This window comes from Ahaetulla prasina, chromosome 3 (genome assembly GCF_028640845.1).
Source record: "Ahaetulla prasina isolate Xishuangbanna chromosome 3, ASM2864084v1, whole genome shotgun sequence".
NCBI classification, from domain to species: domain Eukaryota; kingdom Metazoa; phylum Chordata; class Lepidosauria; order Squamata; family Colubridae; genus Ahaetulla; species Ahaetulla prasina.
In genome coordinates this window covers 15841935-15863493 of record NC_080541.1, presented here as the reverse complement: position 1 = coordinate 15863493, position 21559 = coordinate 15841935, and positions in this window count along the sequence as shown.

Genomic DNA, 21559 nt, shown 5'->3' with positions numbered 1-21559 from the left:
GGGGTGCGGTCAATAGTAGATAGTTTTTGGTTAAAGCTATTATAATACGTACATAATATGGCTATATGTATATTAGCTATTAGCCAAACCTAAATCCTGCAAATGTTCTTCATATGTTTTAGTCAGGTCTTTCATCATCTTAGTTCCTCTTCTTTGCACTTTTTCCAAAGTCTCAACATCTTTTTTGTAATGTGATGACCAAAACTGGATGCAGTATTCCAGGTGTGGTCTTACTAAGGCTTTATAAAGCGGTACTAATACTTCATGTGATTTTCCTTTTTTGAAGATGAGATGTAGATCTACTTGGCTTTCTGGACAGATAAACAGGAGGTCAGATTCTCTGTGTGAATTTTATCACCAGGTTCTTTACCATATAATCTCTGTCTTTTTAAAGATATTGACCTGAGTTTAATGGATTTTTGGGAGATGGCTTGTTTTCTCATCCCATCTTCTCTTTCCTGTTGCCTTTCTTCTGACAGCCAAATAAATACAGAAGTTTTTACCTCCAGCGCTAGCTACACCCCACACACATTGTAGGTAATTGTTTTGAGATTTATGGACTGTGAGTTGCCATTGTTCAGCTTTTATTGAATCAACATTCTGTAAATAATGCTGAAGTGAAGATGTGGGGGTTGAAACACAGTGGGAGGAGGCGCTGAAGAGTGTCTTTTTGGGTGGGGGGGCATGGGGGGAATGAATAGTCAGATTGGTTTAGATGGAATTAGCCATGTGAAGAGAAAACACCAGGAGCTGATTCATAAAATTGATATTGGTGTTGGGATTGTGAGAGGAACAGAAAAGGAGAAGATCGAAAGGATTATTGACCTTCAGTTGTTGGGTCACACTGTGCGAAGTTTGGGATTGCAGGTTAACTTTTGGGGGAAAAGAAAAAAAAGAAAGAGTGATAACTAAGATCAATATCAGCAAAGGAGTGGGTGAAGAGGTCAAAATTGGCAATGCCCTATCAAATCCTGTTCCTGTCAAGAGTGGCGTTCCTCAAGGCAGCGTTTTTGGACCAACGCTCTTCATACTATACATAAATGATCTCTCTGACCATATCTCAAGTAATTTTGTTCTCTTTGCTGACGATGTCAAACTATTTAACACCACCAACAATACTACTACCCTTCAAAAAGACCTTGACTTCGTATCCGATTGGTTTAAAACTTGACAACTCCAAATCTCAACCAGCAAATGCTCAGTCTTACATATTGGGGAAAAAAACCAAAATACTAAGTACTTGCTTGATGGACATTACCTTACAGATGACCCCCACCCTGTAAAAGACCTTGGAGTTTTCATATCCAATGATCTAAGTGCCAAAGCCCACTGCAACTACATAGCAAAAAAGGCTCTAAGAGTTGTAAACCTAATCTTGCGTAGCTTCTTCTCCAAGAACTCTACACTACTAACCAGAGCATACAAAACATTTGCTAGACCTATTCTTGAATACAGCTCACCTGTCTGGAACCCATACCACATTTCTGACATCAACACAATTGAACGTGTCCAGAAATATTTTACAAGAAGAGTTCTCCGCTCCTCTGAAAACAACAAAATACCTTATACCAGCAGACTTGAAATCCTGGGTTTAGAAAACTTAGAACTCTGCCGACTCCGACAAGACCTGTGCTTAACTCATAGAATCATCTATTGCAATGTTCTTCCTGTTGAAGACTACTTCAGCTTCAATCGCAATAATACAAGAACAAACAATAAATTTAAACTTAATGTTAACCGCTTCAATCTTGATTGCAGAAAATATGACTTCTGCAACAGAGTTGTTAATGCTTGCAACACACTGCCTGACTCTGTGGTCTCTTCTCAAAATCCCAAAAACTTCAACCAAAACCTGTCTACTCTTGACCTCACCCCATTCCTAAGAGGACTATAAGGGGCATGCATAAGAGCACAAAAGTGCCTACCGTTCCTGTCCTATTGTTTCCTTTCATTATATCAAATTAATATAGTTATTGCATACTTTTGCTCATATATATGCTTATATGATATGTAGATATTTTATGTTGATGTTTGTGTATATTGTTGTGACAAAATAAAATTTAAAAAAAAAGAGAAAGAGAGAGCCAGAGCAAAAGAGAAAGAGAGAGAAAGGAGGAGAGAGAAGAGACAGAGATGAAAAGAAAGAGAGAGTGAAAGGCAGTGAGGGAGAGAGGTGGAGAGAAAGAAAGAGAAAGCACACACGTGTGTGTGAGAGAGAGATGGAGAGAGGTGGAGAGCAAAAGAGAGAGAGATGGAGAGATAAAGAGAGAGGGAAAGACAGAGAGCAAAAGAGACAGAAAGGGAGAGAGAGAAAAGAGAGATGGAGCAAAAGAGAGAGTAAAAGGCAGGGAGAGAGAGAGATGGAGAGACAAAGAGAGAGAGAAAGAGAAAGCACATGTGGTGTGAGAGAGATGGAGAGAGGTAGAGAGAGATGGAGAAAAAGAGACTGAAAGAAAGAAAACAAGAGAGAGAGAGAGAGAGAGAGAAAGGGAGAGAAAAAGAGATGGAGCAAAAGAGAGAGTAAAAGGCAGGAGAGAGAGAGATGGAGAGACAAAGAGAGAGAGAAAGCACATGTGGTGTGAGAGAGATGGAGAGAGAGAAAGGAGGAGAGAGATGAGGAGAGAGAAAAGAGACTGAAAGAAAGAAAACAAGAGAGAGAGAGAGAGAGAGAGAGAAAGGGAGAGAAAAAAAGAGATGGAGATGAAGAGAAAGAGAAAGAGAAGGAGAGTAAAAGGTGAGGAGGGAGAGAGATGAGGAGAGAGAGAAAAAAGAGAACGAGAGAGAGAGAGAGAGAGAGAGAGATGCTTTGTCACAGCAAGCCCCCCAAGCAAGATGTGATTTCAGGCCCAGCATGGCTCACCTTCTTGGATCACAAATACACCTTCCTGTACTCACACACAGGAGGAATGGAGTGGAGTGGAATGGAATGGAATGGAGCCAAAGCTACTAGTTTGTGCAAGCTGGATAGATCTGGCCGGATTTCACCGCTGAACCTGCTGAGTTTATGATTCCTCTGTGATGATTTTTAATGTTGTAAACCTCCTGGAATCACCTGTGTGCAAGTTGGGTGGCCATATTAATTTGTTTAACAAATGAATAGCAACTCATTTTCTTTCACTTTGCCTGTTAGGGTTTATTTTCCAGACCTCTAAGTAGCCTCTTCCTCCTCCTCAGTAACCTCCTCTGGACTTGCTATCATTTGTTTCTGAGCTTCTGTGTGCTCAGAACTAGACCCAGGACTTCAAATGGAGTCTGACAAAGAATAGAATAGAACAGTTTGGTGTAGCGGTTAAGGCACCAAGCTAAAAACCAGGAATCTGTGAGTTCGAGTCCCACCTTAGACATGAAAGTTGGCAGGGTGACGTTGGTCCAATCATCAGGAGATGGTGAAGTCTAGTCTCGCCTTAGGCATGAAAGTTGGCTGGGTGACATTGGTCCAATCACCAGGGGATGGTGAATTCTAGTCTCACTTTAGGCATGAAAATTGGCTGGGTGAGTTTGGGCCAATTCCCAGAAGACTGTGAGTCCTGCCTCAGATATGAAAGCCTGCTGGGTGTTTTTGGGCTAGTACCTGTCTCTCAGCCTAACCCGCCTCACAGGATAGTTGTTGCTGGAAAAAAACAGGAGGAATATTGTGCATGTTCCCACCTTATTTATAAGAATAATAAAGGTGAGATACAAATCAAATGAATAAATGAACAATAGGACAGTAGATCTTCCTAGTGTCACTTGAAGAAGACAAGGATTGAACTGAGGATCTGTAGGAGATGACCCGAGGGAGGGTCAAATACATCATCAGTTTTGAGTCTTTCGCACCCACAAGCGCTCTCTCTCTCTCTCTCTCTCCATCTCTCTCCCTCCTCTCTTTCACTCTTTCTCTCCATCTCCATCTCTTTTTTCTTTCTCCCTTTCTCTCACTCATCTCTATCTCTATCTACCTATCATCTATCAATCTATCTACCCATCTATTTATCCATCATCTATCTATCTTTCTTTCTTTCTTTCTTTTTTCTAGTCTGTCCATCTATATCTATCAATCTGTCTATCATCTATCAATCTATCTATCCATCTATTCATCCATCATCTATCTATCTATCTATCTATCTATCTATCTATCTATCTATCTATCTATCTATCTATCTATCTATCTTTTTTCTTTCTTTCTTTCTTTCTAGTCTGTCCATCCATATCTATCTATCTATCTATCTATCTATCTATCTATCTATCTATCTATTCATCCATCATCTTTCTTTCTTTCTTTCTTTCTTTCTTTCTTTCTTTCTTTCTTTCTTTCTTTCTTTCTTTCTCTTTCTTTCTTGTCTGTCTATCTATCTCTATCTATCTATCTATCTATCTATCTATCTATCTATCTATCTATCTATCTATCTATCTATCTATCTATCATCCCTAGACTCCTGATTTCCTGTGCTTGACCGGACTTTTTCTATAGAGAGCATTTGCAACACTGCTGGTAATAATAGCGTATTCCTAGGCACTATCCTGACATCCTGGGTTATGTCTCCTTACATTGTTTACTCAGCAGGGCACTGCATCACCTTTCCTATCAATCTTCTCCAAACTTGGTGCCCTCCAGATGAGGTGAAACCTCAGCTCCCCCAAACTTTCAGCCCTCATAACTCAGCATCTCCGCAGGGCACAACACTGGGGGGGGGGAATTGCTGAACATGGCTAATACATAGCCGTGGGGAGTCCTGTCATAGCTCAGACACTTCTGTAAATATATACTGCCGCGCGGGAATGAACCATCTCTTATATGGTAAAACAAATGACAGCAAAGCGCTGTGTTTAGGCCACGTGCCCAGTTTCTCTTGTTCTGTGAATAAACATTTTACTTTTCTCTGCTTCCAGTCCACAACCAAAATAGGAGACCTCTGTCTAAAATTAAACAGGGCTCTTTCATCTTCGGGACGTTTGGAGTTGTAATTTCAAGCAAGGCCCCTTTTGAATAAAGAGTCAGAGAGAGCTGGGGGGAGAAGACCCCTCTTTTCAAGTAACAAAGTCTCAGGAATTTTTGGGCTGGCTGCCCTCACCCAGATCAAGAGGAGGTTTTCAAGGCGGGAAACAATTTTTCTCTTCCGTTTATCCTCCTTTTGGTCATTTTCACTCTACTTTGGCCAAGATTTTCTTGCACGAGGAGCACCAGTTTAATCGTTTGAACATCAAGTAACAATGTCAGACTCATCCAGTTCTCTTCAGGATTCTCTCTGAACAAGGGAGATGACAGAGGAGGGGGAAAAAAAATCAACAACACTGTCTTGAACTGCAACAGGAAATTCCCTAAATCTTTTCTCTCTTAAAAAGGGTACTTGTTCTTTAAACAAAGAGGGGTGGGGGACTTTAACTAAGAGCCTTCAAAAACCTTTGCTTTTCAGTTGAACAAACTTTATCAAATCTTCTCTATTCTACCTCCAAAAATATCATCTGCCTCAGGGTTATTTGTAGGATATTGTAAAAGGAAAAGTCAAGAGGGCAATTGCAATAATTGGATCGGAGTTTTCTTTCTGGTTTTTATATGTGATGCTTCAATGGCACCATTATAGCTGCCATCTTGATTTAAAAAACAACAACAACATACCCCATGGACTTCCTGATCAGTCTTCAGGCCAGGAAGACAAGATATCCCAGAGTTATCTAGCTGGCTTCTATGCCTAAGGCAGGACTGGAAGACCCTTAACTATTAGACCAAACTCTCTCTCTCTCTCTCTCTCTCTCTCTCTCTCTCTTTATAGCAGAAGAGTGAAAGTGAATGTTGAACAATCTTCCATGTTCCATTCACATATGCCAAATTGGTACCTATTTGGAAAGCTAAGATGGCTTCAAGGCAGCTTTTGAAGATAGACTATTGAAGAATGGTCTGCTATATGGGACAAGCCTGTTTCAGACACCCACTGGGGCAAAAGAGCATCATGTAATTGATTTTTTTCAAATTTTTTTCCATTCAGGTTTCATAATGAAAACCAAAATATTAGGAGAGGTCATCCAAAATAAGGCAATGACCACAGAGACATGCAGAGAAATGGCAGTGATAGTTGCCAGTGACTTTCTTCAGGAAGACTGGATGGATAGATAGATAGATGGATTGATAGATACATAGATGGTAAATGATGGAAGGATGGACAGAGGGATAGATGGGCAGAGAGACCTATGGGTGATGGATGGATGGATGGATGGATACATAGATAATGGATGGATGGATGGAAGAAAGAAAGGATGGATGGATTAATGGTTGGATGGATGGGCAGAGGGATAGATGAGCAGAGAGACCTATGGGGGATAGATGGATGGATGATGGATGGATGGATGGATGGATACATAGATGGTAAATGATGGAGGAATGGAGGGATGGACAGAGGAATAGATGGGCAGAGAGATCTATGGGTGACGGATGGATGGATGGATGGATGGGAAGTGGGATAGATGAGCAGAGAGACCTATGGAGGGTAGATGGATGGATGATAGATGGATGGATACATAGATGGTAAATGATGGAGGAATGGAGGAATGGACAGAGGGATAGATGGATGGACAGATGGATGGATATATAGATAATGGATGGATGGATGGATGGATGGATGGATGGATGGATGGATGGATGGATGGATGGGAAGTGGGATAGATGAGCAGAGAGACCTATGGGGGGTAGATGGATGGATGATAGATGGATGGATGGATGGACGGATGGATGGATGGACGGATGGATGGACAGATGGATGGACGGATGGATGGATGGATGGAAAGAGACAGACAGAGGGATAATGGATGAATGGATACTTCCAAAATATCCATACTTCGTATGTTTAAAAATTATATATTTATTTATATTGTATATTTTATTTATATTTCATAGTACTATCCAAGTATTAGCCGGACTCAGCTTGGCTTAACTTCCCAGCTTGATTTCTATCACAGAAACTACAGGAAAATTTTTGATGGGGATTCAGGGGGGGAAAAAAAGGTAAACAGAATTTAGAAAGCGAAGAACGGGACCTTTGCAGCAAGTTTCCCTACTCAAAGCAGAAGTCGCCTTGTGCTTAGAGGAAGAAAAAAAATAAAATAAAATAAATAAATTCACCGTGCCTTGAAGGGGAGAGAAAGAGAGAGAAAGTTTTGGCAGGGTGCCTAGGTTGAAATGAACTTTCCCCTACAGTCCTGGTGCCAAAATTTTCATGAGCAATGTTGCTCTCTCGATTTAATTCGTGAAAGGAAGAACCGCTTGGTACTTGACAGGTTTCTTTAAAAACAAAACAAAACAAAAATAAAAACCCCAGCATTGGTTCAAACCACATTAGGGTACAGAGACATTATCTCTAATTTGCAGAAACACACCCACCTACGTACGAAGTGTTCTCTTCCTCGTAATTGAACAGCCCGTGAAATTTTGACCTGGGCTTACTAGAATCGGGTTCTGTTTCCTTTTTCGTGTTCTTCCCTGCCCCCAAATTCAGATCTCCTTGCCAACAATGTCAAAAGTTTCCTGCGTTGCCCTTTGCTGACACCTGTTGATCAACTTGATGGAGAGAAAGTGCATCGCTTAGTGGAAATGAATGAATAAAACCTGGTCTTTGCTGGGTCTTGAGGTATGTTCTTCTTAGCAGTGAGGTCTCCATCAGGTACAGGGAAAGGATCCCAAGAACTGCGGGTGTTAGCTGAACACCTGTAGCGATTATTTATTTTGTAGAAAAATAGAACATTTTGGAAGAAACGGGAATTGTTTCCCATGAACCGTTGAGAGAGAGAGAACTTGGGAGCATCGCTGTGTTTGGATTTCTTTATTGATACTTTTTATAAAAAAATAAGCATAAAAAGTTCCATATCTGTCTGAACAGTGTGCTGTCTGGGCACCGTTAGTTTTAAGTAGAGATACAACTATAATCATAATAAACATGTCAAGATTAATCACAAAGTAGCAATACATAACATAACATAACTTAGTAACAGAGTTGGAAGGGACCTTGGAGGTCTTCTAGTCCAACCCCCTGCCAAGGCAGGAAACCCTACACCATTTCAGACAAATGGCTATCCAATATTTTCTTAAATTTTTCCAGTGTTGGAGCATTCACAACTTCTGCAGGCAAGTCGTTACACTGATTGATTGTTCTAACTGTCAGGAAGTTTCTCCTTAGTTCTAAGTTGCTTCTCTCCTTGATTAGTTTCCACCCATTGCTTCTTGTTCTACCCTCAGGTTCTTTGGAGAATTGTTTGACTCCCTCTTCTTTGTGGCAACACCTGAGATATTGGAAGACTGCTATCATGTCTCCCCTAATCCTTCTTTTCATGAAACTAGACATACCGAATTCCTGCAACCCTTCTTCATATGTTTTAGCCTCCAGTCCCCTAATCATCTTTGTTGCTCTTCTCTGCACTCTTTCTAGAGTCCCAACATCTTTTTTACATCGTGGCGACCAAAACTGAATGCAATATTCCAAGTGTGGCCTTACCAAGGCATTATAAAGTGGTATTAACACTTTACGTGATCTTGATTCTATCCCTCTGTTTACACAGCCCAGAACTGTGTTGGCTTTTTTGGCAGCTGCTGCACACTGGTGGCTCATGTCTAAATGGTTGTCCACTAGGACTCCAAGATCCCTTTCACAGTTACTACTATTGAGCAAGGTACCACATATACGGTACCTGTGCATTTTGGTTTTTTTTACAATTAGTTTATCCATCTTACAAAATGTTTGATATCATTTTTTTAAAATTATCTTTTTAATCTTTTTCGTTTCTAACCTCTGTTTTTATTAGTTAGCCATTGGTAAAACAAGTCCCGTGTTAAAAACTATTCAGTTTCTTCCTTTTCTTTTCTTTTAAATGTTAATCTATCCATCTCAGTACATTCTAATATTTTTTTATAACACTTTCCTCTGAAGGGATCTCTTCATTTTTCCATTGTTGTGCAAACACAATTCTTGCTGCCGTTAATACATGAAAAATTAAGTATGTATTCCCTTTATTATACTGTTCTGGTAATATACCCAACAGAAATATTTCTAGTTTCAGATCTATGTGTTGCTTTATCATTTTTTCTAACCAGGTATCTATTTTAGTCCAGTATTTTTTTTTGCCTTTGGGCACATCGACCACATATGTTAATATGAACTTACAGCATATAGAACAGATAACAATAGCATTTAGACTTATATACTGCACCATAATCAGGGGTGAAATCCAGCAGGTTCTGACAGGTTCTGGAGAACTGGTAGCGGAAATTTTGTGCAGTTCAGAGAACCGGTAGCGGAAATTTTGAGTAGTTCAGAGAATTGGCAAATACCACCTCTGGTTGGTCCCAGAGTAGGATGGGAACGGAGATTTTGCAATATCCTTCCCCCAGGAGTGGGGAGGGAATGGAGATTTTGCAGTATACTTCCCCTGCCACGCCCACCAAGCCACACCATGCCCACCAAGCCACACCCACAGAACCGGTAGTAAAAAAATTTGGATTTCACCACTGCTCGTAATGCATTACAGCACTCTCTGGGCGGTTTAGAGAGTCAGCATATTGCCCAACAATCTGGGTCTCCATTTTACTGACCTTGGAAGGATGGAAGGCTGAATCAAACTTTAGCCAGCCAGGTTTGAACTCCTGACAACTGCCCACTGTCAGAAGTTCAATCCTGACTGGCTCTAGTTTGACTCAGCCTTCCATCCTTCCGAGGTCGGTAAAATGAAGACCTAGATCATTGGGGCAATATGCTGACTCTGTAAACTGCTTAGAGAGGGCTGTAAAGCATTCTAACGACCACCATGGTCCTCCCAATCTCTTGTTGGAAGAAATGTCCATCTGAGTTCAGTTCTAAGTGGGGAAAAAGACACTGGAAACGTGGAGTGCTTGGAAAGATGGTTTAATGGTGGACAGGATCACATGGTAAGAGTTCCTGAACAGAAAAAAAAGGTTGAGATACTGAGCATGCCTTGGTTTTATTCCCTCTCTGAGCTTTGAACTTCCTGGGGCACAGGAAGAGTATCCTGATTGGTTGTCAGACTCCCAGGGGGTGGGGGTCTTAGCTAGCCTTGCTGGCTGATGTAATCTTCCCAGGTGCCATGTGGTGAGTTTCTGTTGCTAGATGGCTCCTATTGTGTTGCAGATGATGGTCCATTGACAAAGATGGGGGGGGGAGGCAGGGAGCTGCTTTGTCCTTAAAACATGTTTCTCCATTTCTCATCCAGGGAAATATAATATTCTGCCGTTTTTAATATTTTCTAAAATATTTCATTCTTCTAGGAGAGGGGTGGGTGCTAACTTCCTACACTCTGTTTGAAGATTCATACCAAGTTGACTTTTACATTCAGCAGCCTGTTCTATAGGCTGACAATTCATACCATCAGGTGGCTCTTCCTCACTCCAAACCTGGGCCTACTTTCCAGTGAATTGTTCTCATTGTCCAATTTGAACTAATGAGTTCTGGTTCTGTCCTCTGAGGTGACGGAGAATAAAGCCACTCTTCCTTCTTTGTGAGTGTCCTTCAGATAGCTCAGATGCAATTGTATCTCTTCTCAGTTGTCTTTCCTCTAGCTAATCATACTCACATCCTTTAACCATCCCTTGTAGGAAATTAAAAAGTTCAATAAGTGTCAGTAACCCATTCTGTCTGACAGCTACCTCAGAACTTCAATAAAGATAATTAAACCTGGCCTCACCATAACAAAAGAACCGATATATTTTATTTCCTGCTCTCATTTATTATCCGCCATCATTTGTTGCTTGAAGAGTCAACTTGTGTTTTATTGTATAAAACATGATGTTTCCCAGTTCGGTAATGACTACATGTGCTTAAATATTGGCCTTCAAGAAATACATTATCAACGTTCATTTTTCATATGGGTTACTTTGGATGTTCCAATCTTATTGGAACATCCACATTCCAATATTCAGGGGGGTATCTGCAGGATATGGTCAACAAACTAAAGATGGCAACCAGGAGACACTGAGCTCTGGCTATTGTTTAGGTGTGTTGCACATAAAAAAAGCAACTGGAGCTTTGAGCACACTGTTATGGTTCCCATTTTGACTGTATTGACCACACTTGGTGGACATATCTGGGAGCCTTTGTAGTCAACTTAGAATCTGAGATGCTTCACTAAATTCCAGAACTTCCACTGGAGATAAGAAGTAGTCACTATCCTACTCAATCATAAAGATGCAGAAGATCAGAAGGCCAGTGACAGAGACAACGTAGGCAGGTACAGGAGATGGAGTGTTGCTGTCACTTTTGCTGACATCTTTGCTTTAGAGAAGGTTCCCCCCCCCTTACCTGCAGAGCCCAACAGCTGTCAGTTCAGCCAGGTAACAGGTTTTATTTGGAGCACCTGCATTATCTGGAAGTTGATTGATATCCAAAGTGCATATCAACATTGACTGAAGGTCAGTTTTTTGAGCAGGCATTTGGGGATATTGTTATAAAAGATCTGCCTTCTGCTATGGAATTTGAAGCCTTTGAGGCATCACCAAAGCAAATCCTACCAGCGCCCACTTCCCAATGGTTCCAGGCACAATTAATCCAGGTTGATTTTCAAAGCTTTATTTTAGCAAAATATTTATTTAGCAACGTATTCCACATCAGCAAGTACCAGAATGAGATGGAGCCCATCAAGTAGCTCGTTTGAGTGTGTATTGTCACTGGATGGATGGGGTTCTTTTTACTGTTTTTTAATTCTTTTTTTCCAAGTTTTTTTATTTTTTTTATCAAAATATTAATTCAATGCAGCTGGGTGTCATACATTCTAATACAAATAAAGCTAATCAAGTTAAACATAATCCTTACATTCAATCCGCTTATGTATTTCTAATAGTAATGCAAACTTATATTAATTTATAATCTATCATTATTCAATTATTCCACATTTTCTCTTCTTTCTTTCTTTTTGTTACATAAAAAGTCTACACTAATATTTCCTCTTTTCTTGTTTCTAGTACTAATTCTGGCTTTTAATCATATCACCCTTTATTTTTTTTTAATAAAAAAATTCCCTTTCTTTCTTATGTAGCTTATATTCATGTCACCTACTTAAAAAAGAAAGAAGGAAAAGGAAGAAGAGAGCGACAGAAAAGAAAAGGTAACTCAGAATAACAACAACAAAATAAAACATTCCTCTATCATCCTTTGCCCACTTCAGTACTTTCTTTGCTATGCTTTACAAGAAAAATAGGAAAGAAGAAGAGCAAATCAAAACAACAATAAAAAGATAAATGTAAAGGTTCCCCTGGCACATATGTGCTAGTCATTCCCGAATCTAGGGGGCAGTGCTCATCTCCGTTTCAAAGCCGAAGAGCCAGCGCTGTCCGAAGACGTCTCCGTGGTCATGTGGCTGGCATGACTAAACGCCAAAGGCGCACGGAACGCTGTTACCTTCCCACCAAAGGTGGTCCCTATTTTTCTACTTGCATTTTTTACTTGCTTTCGAACTGCTAGGTTGGCAGAAGCTGGGACAGGTAACAGGAGCTCACCCCGTTAGGCGGCACTAGAGATTCGAACCACTGAACTGCCTACCTTTCAATTGACAAGCTCAGCGTCTTAGCCACTAAGCCACCACATCCCTTAAAAACAACAATATAAACATATAAAAAATATCATTTATCCATCATCCCTTGCCCGCCTCAAAATTTTAATTGCTATGCTTTTTTTAAAAATTATTTGCCTCCCCAATTTCACTCTTAAACCTACTTCTTGGATGTTTAATCTAGGTATTCCTCCCATCTCTACCCTCTTCCACTGCCTAATTTATAACATTTCTACTATTTCTATTTTTTATTCTTTTATATTGAGTTATCTTGAGTTTGACTGCCCAGAGTCACTGAGAGTGAATGGACAGCCATATAAACTTAATCAATTAATCTTCTTATTCAGTCTGTGTTTGCACAAATATTTCTTCCAGCTTCCATCTCCAGCACAATTTATTAAACTTTTGTTGCCTGCTCATCAATTCCCTGTTTAACATAGAGGATATGACCATGAGCTATTTAAGATGTGGTACCTACAGTGCTCTGTACTGTAGGGTTGTTGTTGTTTTAAAATAGAATTATAGTTTATTGTTATATTCCATTGCAATTCTAATTATTCCGTGATATAATTTGATGCACTTGCCAGCCATTTAGATTAATTCAAATGAAGCAATACAAGTGCTCGTAATAAAGAAATAAATTAAGTTGGTGGAGAATATTGGAGTTCGACGTCCAAAACTCCTGGAAAGGCTAATTGTGAAAAGACGCAAGGCTCTGTTTTTCAATCATTACACAATTCCAAAGCTAATTTTTACTGGCTTTTATTCGGAATGTTTCTCATTGCTGCGGCTGTTGTTTTCCATTTGTTTTGGGTTGGTGGTGGTTAAAAGAATAAAGTGGGTTTTTCAGCAGTGGTGGGTTTCAAATTTTTTTACTACCGGTTCTGTGGGTGTGGCTTGGTGGGCGTGGCAGCGGAAAGATATTGTAAAATCCCCATTCCGTCCCCACTTCTGGGGGAAAGCTATTGCAAAATCGCCATTCCCACCCCACTAGGGGGGAAAGATACTGTAAAATTTCCATTCCCAACCCACTCCAAGGGAAGGATACTGTAAAATCTCTATTTCCAACCTATTCCAGGGGAAGGATACTGTAAAATCTCCATTCCCTCCCCACTCTAGGGGAAGGTTACTGTAAAATCCCCATTCCGTCCCCACTTCTGGGGGAAAGCTATTGCAAAATCGCCATTCCCACCCCACTAGGGGGGAAAGATACTGTAAAATTTCCATTCCCAACCCACTCCAAGGGAAGGATACTGTAAAATCTCTATTTCCAACCTATTCCAGGGGAAGGATACTGTAAAATCTCCATTCCCTCCCCACTCTAGGGGAAGGTTACTGTAAAATCCCCATTTCCTCCCGATCAGCTGGGACTAGGGAGGCAAAGAATAGATGGGAGCGGGGCCAGTCAGAGGTGGTATTTACCGGTTCTCCGAACTACTCAAAATTTCCGCTACCGGTTCTCCAGAACTGTTCAGAACCTGCTGAAACCCATCTCTGGTTTGCAGCAGAAACTGTTGAGCATAACCCTGCTTTAGCAGTCTCTGTTTTTTATAAAGTCTTCCCAAAATACTGCTGCTGGGTCATAATTAGTCAGCATAGAGCTGGAAGGGACCTTGGAGGTCTTCTAGTCCAACCCCCTGTTCAAGCAGGAGACCCTATACCATTCCAGACAAGTGGCTGTCCAGTCTCTTCTTGAAAACCTCCAGTGATGAAGCACCCACAACCTCTGAAGGCAAGATGTTCCACTGATTAATCGTTCTCCCTGTCAGGAAGTATTTCCTTATTTCTAGATTCTTTCCTGGATTAGTTTCCATCCATTGTCTCTTGTCTTGCCTTCTGGTGCGTTGGAGACTAGGTCGAGCTCCCTCTTCTTTGTGGCAGTCCTTCAAATACAGGAATACTGCTATCATGTCACCCCTTTCTTTTCTAGCCGTACCCAAAATCCTGCAACCATTCTTCCTATTTTTTTAGTCTCCAGGCCAGTAGTGAAATCTACTTTTTTTTTACTACCAGTTCTGGGGGTGTGGCTTGGTGGGTATGGCAGGAGAAGGATACTGCAATATCTCCATTCCCTCCCCACTCCTGGGTGAAGGATATTGCAAAATCCCCATCCCCACTCCACTCTGGGGCCAGCCAGAGCTGGCATTTGCCGGTTCTCTGAACTACTCAAAATTTCCACTACCGGTTCTCCAGAACCTGTCAGAACTTGCTGGATTTAACCCCTGCTCCAGGCCTTTAATTGTCTTCGTTGCTCTTCCCTGCGCTTTGCACCAAAGCCCTGCGCTGATTTATTTAATAAAGTTGTGAAGTTTCTTAAGCAATGAAAGATTTGCAGTGTTACTTATAGCTTTGCATTCCAAAGAAACCTCTGTTTTCTTAAACAGAATCTACTGTTAAGTAGCCTGTTTAGAAGGGACCAAGAGTATCCATAGATGCATTATCTGTAGTAACTCCCAGGAAGACAAAAACTTGTTGAGACACCTGGTTGTTGTTGTTTTTTAATGGCCGTTTACAGGCCCTCAAAACTTTTAAAATCTCACCTCACTCAATCTGAAGCTGGCCTTCTTGGAAGCAAAATTGATGGGTTTGCAGAGGGCTGAAAGAAATGATACGCTTTAAGCCTTCTTAATACATTCCACATTTAGTCATTAAATTCTAATTGGTACCATGCTGGGCTTAGGGATGCCCTTTGACCTCGCTGCATTTCCTAGGTCATGTCACCTCAAGATGTCCTTTGCCCCCACGGCTCCTTTATGACCAGTCCTTTCGAACTCTTCCTTTTATCCCCTCACTGAAATACCTATTAGGACACCGCATCAACCACATTTGAAACTGCTAAAAATCTCTTTTTTGTTGTGTGTTCCCCTCCTGGTGTTAATTTCTCTCTTCCTTCTGCTTTCCGTAATTTATTCAAGGTTGTCTCTTAGAAGTTTCACTGAAGGGCAGCGTTAGGACCCTGGCATTTTGTGACATAGCTGTTGCCCTTGGTAAATTTTAGAAGATTTCGCCTTCTATTAGATTGAAAAATCTTCTTCCCCGCGCCATCTGTCACATTCCTGAGAAATGAAGACCTTGGCTCCATGATATGTATCCATCTAATTTTGCATGTACTGAACGGCAGTTACATCAGCACAGACGTTGCCAAGAAGTTCTTGGAAAATAAGATTTGGAAGGAAATGCATTAAGTCCTTGAATCGCTTTGATGATAAGCATGCTGCTTCCATTAGATAGTGAGGGACAGCAGTTTGGAATAGGGGAAATGATGCATGCGCTGTCCTAACTCAGCTGACATGTTAAATCATGTATGTTTCCTTCCAGTGTCAGAAGGACCAAGGCAGTGTGGTCTCTCTCTCTCTCTATCTCTCTGTCTTTCTCTCTGTCTCTGTCTTTCTGTCTGTCTGTCTGTCTGTCTGTCTGTGTGTGTGTGTGTGTCTGTCTGTCTGTCTCTCTTTCTCTCTCTCTCTCTCTCTCTCTCTGTCTGTTTCTGTCTGTCTGTCTGTCTTTCTCTCTGTGTGTGTCTCTCTCTCTGTATCTCTGTCTCTGTGTGTCTCTGTCTCTGTCTCTCTCTCTCTCTCTCTGTGTGTGTGTGTGTCTGTTTGTCTGTCTGTCTCTCTATGTGTATCTCTCTCTTTCTCTGTCTGTCTGTCTCTCTCTGTCCCTCTCTGTGTGTCTCTGTCTGTCTGTCTCTCTCTCTCTGTCTCTCTCTCTCTCTCTTTCTCTCTCTCTCTGACTCTCTCTCTCTCTCTCTCTATCTCTCTGTCTCTCTCTCTCTGTCTCTCTGACTCTGTCTCTCTCTCTCTGTCTCTCTCTGTCTCTGTCTCTGTCTATCTGTCTCTCTGCCTCTGTCTCTCTGTTTCTCTCTGTCTCCGTCTCTCTATCTGATTCTGTTTGTTTGTCTGTCTCTCTCTGTATGTGTGTGTTTCTCTCTCTCTCTCTGTGTGTGTGTGTGTCTGTCTCTCTCTCTCTCTCTGTCTCTCTCTCTCTTTCTCTCTCTCTCTGTTTCTCTCTCTGTCTGACTCTGTCTGTCTGTCTGTATCTCTCTCTCTCCCTCTCTGTCTCTCTCTGTCTCTGTCTCTGTCTATCTGTCTCTCTGCCTCTGTCTCTCTCTTTCTCTCTGTCTCCGTCTCTCTGTCTGATTCTCTTTGTTTGTCTGTCTCTCTCTCTCTCTGTGTGTTTCTCTCTCTCTCTCTCTGTGTCTGTCTGTCTGTCTCTCTCTCTCCTTTGTGTGACTGTGTATGTGCAGTGTGTGTGTATGTATGTTTGTTTGTCTCTGTGTGTCTCAGCCTACCTTCCAGGCTTATTCCTGTCCAGAGAAATAGAGAACGGATCATTCCTGTACACAAGGTAGGATATAAATGAAAACAAATAAATAATATGCAAATCTACGCACCTAGTTAAAATGGCATGCCTGGATAAGTTATTGCATAAGAAGCAACCAGATTGCAATGTTATTTATTTATATTTACAACCTGCTTTTTTGTAGCATGAGTAATCCCTTCTAGCCGCTCTGCATGTTTTGCAGACCTTTGGTGGCAAAATTTAAAAAAAATTGAAGTTTGACTCATTAAAACCTGGCGGAGATGCATTAACTCTTGAGCTTGAAAATTTCAGTCTTGCCCACTTTGGTGATATCATCTTGAGATGCTGAAATAATAACATTATTCTAAATTTTGGGCATTAGCTGAAAAAGATTGTCAGCCTCTGCTTCTGGATGTGAGATTCTATAAATAACCCATAAATGGCCCCCATCCTTTTTTACCCCTCTGTAATGAAATAGATTTTAGTTAAGTCCAAAATCATCCAGTGAGCATCTATAACTAAACTGAACCCATTTTTTCGTGGTCCTAATCTCATACCTTCACCATAAATCAAGCTGCATATAGATCAGTAAAATCCCTGTAGCTGGATTCACACAACACATGAAAGCAGGGATTGTTATTTGTTTCGTGTGTAGTGGGAACTAAGCCGTTCTGTATGCTGTATAAACTAAGCTGTTACGTTAAACCAGTGGTAGTCAACCTGGTCCCTACCACCCACTAATGGGCGTTCCAGCTTTCATGGTGGGTAGTAGAGGTTTTGTCTGATACTGAAGCACTTTCTTTTTTTTTTAATTTAAATGACTTCTTAAAAAAAATTCATAGCATTATTTAAAAACATTTTCATTAGGTTTTCATAAAATTCCCCGTGACAATTTAAATTTCTGAAAATATACTATTTGTATCGCCCGCACATATGTTTAGTTCAGGTTACGTAAGTGAAACTAAATGGCGCTATAGTGCGACCGCAAACAAAAGAGCCTTGTCCCAGAATAGCTTGCGCATCTCCCCCCACACCACCCAGCTGTAATAGACAAGCAGAGCTGGTAGCCGGTGGCCACCCCCCAAACCCAATCCACAATGCGTGAGAGGCATGCGCAGATGATGATACACGGTGCATTACTGTGGAACCGGTGGGCGGTTAGAAAAATTTACTACTAACAGAGATACGAAAGTGGGCGGTAGGTAGGAAAAGGTTGACTACCCCTGAATTAAGCCATGTTACAGTTATTTTGTTTCATTATGCATAGCAAGGTAGGTAACTATGGGAAATATGTTTTGTTAACCCTGGATTAAGGATCAATACTTTAATACTTTATTGGATTGTGAGAACCAAACAATAAATTTCAGTTCTAGAATCTCCTACTCTTTCAGTTGCAGTGGCAAATTTTAGCAAACGTATTTGCTAAATAGAACAATTTGAAAACTCACCCTAGAACGGATGTCAATATCTCTCCTCAGTTTTCTCATCTTCTGAGAACAACTTGTTCATTTCTTAGAAATTACTGGCACAGCACCCATTGCTGTTCTCTTAACTTCGAAAACATTGGTTTTCCTGAGATATAGAAGAAAGAGACTTAACTGTCAGGTAGCAGGTCAAATGTTGGGGGCGGGTGGCAAGATATTCAATGATCTGCAAAAATCTTAAAAACTAAAAGATATTTTTGTCCTGGTTTTAGGGAAACATGGAAGCAATGGTAGCTGGTTCCTCCAGAATGAAAACAATCACAACTATGATCTCAGGATTACCTTGCTTGGTATGGAACTCCTACCAAGAATAGCCCTGAGATATGATAACTTCATCTTTCTCCTAAAGGGATACTCTGAATAACATAAATGGAATCTGGACCTGTAGTATTACCACTGTGTCTAATATCTGCACAGAGATGGATTCTGGACAGAGAAGATCGCTGTATCACATTTAATGTCCAGTTTGTTGCCCTGGCAATTAAAATTATCTTGATTACCGAGTCATCCATAATTATTTAAAAACCATTCAGCAGGAAGGATTGTGAGGTCTAACACTCGGGGTCTTTCGTCTATACTTTCAGTTCATTTATTGATTGGAGAGAACTTATTGGCTTTACCAACATCGATAGAGGTATGATCCATCCAGAACTGATTGTTTGGCTGGATTCAGTCAAAGCTCAGTAATTGTTATGCACCATCAGAAATCATGATGTGAGATAGGCAGCCACATAGGTCGAATGAATGAATGAATGAATAAATGAATGAATGAATGAATAAATAAATAAATAAATAAATAGTCACATGTGTTGAAAAACCTCTACAATTGTAGCATTTTGCATTTCCAATAGTCCATGCAGGTATTTCATATTCTAGATGAACTTTAAATCTGGACCTTGCCAAATAGATTCAGATCTAAGTTTTTTCATTTCCTATTTTATCAACAAACAGTTCTTCTCTTTCTCCTCCTTCTCGTTCCTGTTCACCTCCTCTTCTTCTTCTTCATCCTCCTCCGCCGCCGCCGCCTTCTCCTCCTTCCCTTCTCCTCCTTCTTCTCTTCTCCTCCCCCTCCTCCCCTCCTCCCCTCCTCCTCCTCCTCTTCTTTGTCCTTTTCCTCCTCCTCCTCTTTCTCCCCCTCCTCCTCCTCCTCCTCGCCCTCCTCCTCCTCCCCCTTCTCCTCCTCCTCCTCCTCCTCTTCCTTCTCCTCCTCCTCCTCCTCCTCCTTACTATCAAATGTAGAAATATAGCTACACCTTCATAGGAACAGTGTAACCAAGCTGTATGGGTGGTCTTTTTTAAGTTCTCCAGCAAAATCTGTACCGTCCTTTCTCTGCCACCAGCTCCTTGGCAGCAGGTTATAAATTTGGCACGGATAGCAAGTTTTAAGAATTCTTTGCAGCAAACATTTGACACCGCAGCTGATGCTGAGCTCTGGAAGGAACTCAGCCAGCCAAACCAGCTAGCCAATCTGGCTTCGGGAGAAACTTTTGACATACAAAGTGGCCATTGGATTTCCAGAATTAGCATCTGCCTTTGCCCAGACATTTGAAGCATGTGAGGCATTCACTCTTCCTTCTTGCCAATGGCCCGAGATGAACTTTGGACTGAAGTGGCATCTTGCAGCTGGGTGAGCTATTTATTTTAGCACTTTCCAAGAAGAAATATTGGAACCGATTCACCTTTCGTCATTGCGCTTTTTTTTTTAGGTGGAGTGGTTCAGAGTGGCCTAAAATGCAGTAATATTTATTTATATAATCAAAGGCTAGAAATCAAATGGAATTGAATTTGGTCTTTCCCTGTATAATGGCCTCAATTTGCATTTATTTGTTTCCTGTTTTTCCTTCCAGGCAATAAGAGCAGCAGGAAAGGAATGATCCCACTATATCTTCATAATTCTAAAACAGTGGTAGTCAACCTGGTCCTTACCCCCCACTAGTGGGCATTCCAGCTTTCATGGTGGCCAGTAGAGGTTTTGTCTGATACTGAAGCACTTTCCTTTTTTTTAATTTAATTGACTTTTTAAAAAAATTTCATAGCATTATTTAAAAATATTTTCATTAGGTTTTCATAAAATTCCCCGTGACAATTTAAATTTCTGAAAATATACTATTTGTATCGCCCGCGCATAAGTTTAGTTCACGTTACATAAGTGAAACTAAATGGCACTACAGTGCGACCACAAACAAAAGAGCCTCGTCCCAGAATATCTCACGCATCTCCCCCCACACCACCCAGCTATAACAGGCAAGCAGAGCTAGTAGCTGGCACCCTCCTCCCCAAACCCAATCCACGATGCGCAAGAGGCATGCGCAGACAGCGATACACGGCGCATTACTGTGGAACCGGTGGGCGGTTAAAAATTTTTACTACTAACAGAGATACAAAAGTGGGCAATAGGTATAAAAAGGTTGACTGCCCCTGCTCTAAAAGATCAGATTGGGAGACAGAAAGCATCTCACAGGGAAAGGCTGACCATCGTAACTTAGCAGCAATGGGCGAGAAACAAATTTCTCCCATCCCGTCAGAATGTTTCATGTCTTTATTTTGGGGGAATGATTTTAGATTGAAGTCGTGTTAAATTTTCTACAATTTGATTATAATATTAGTTTCTTACACGGTTGGTTTTTTGTTTTTTTTGTTTTTTGGAATTTTAACTTTGTCTCTCTTTCGTTATTATCAATCGTTTTTATTATTTGTACATCATACTCTTCTTCTTGTTGCTTTTCCTGTTAACTATTTTGTAACTGATATAGTATATAACTGACAGGCTAACAATTTGTAAACAGATTGAGTAGTCGAGTAGTTGAAAATTCTTTTGGCCTGTTTTGTAAGGGGTGGGAAATTAATATTGCTGTATTTTATTGAGGTAAATGTTCCCCTCGCACATATATGCTAGTTGTCCCCGACTCTAGGGGGCGGTGCTCATCTCCATTTCAAAGCCAAAGAGCCAGCGCTGTCCGAAGACGTCTCCGTGGTCATGTGGCCGGCATGACTCAACGGCAAAGGCTCACGGAACGCTTTACCTTCCCACCAAAGGTGGTCCCTATTTTTCTACTTGCATTTTTTACATGCTTTCAAACTGCTAGGTTGGCAGAAACTGGGACAAGTAACAGGAGCTCACCCCATTATGTGGCACTAGGGATTCGAACCGCTGAACTGCCGACCTTTTGATGGACAAGCTCAGCTTCTTAGCTACTGAGACACCGCGCCCCTTTATTTTATTAATCAACATTTAATTAGGGAAGATGTTATGTGTA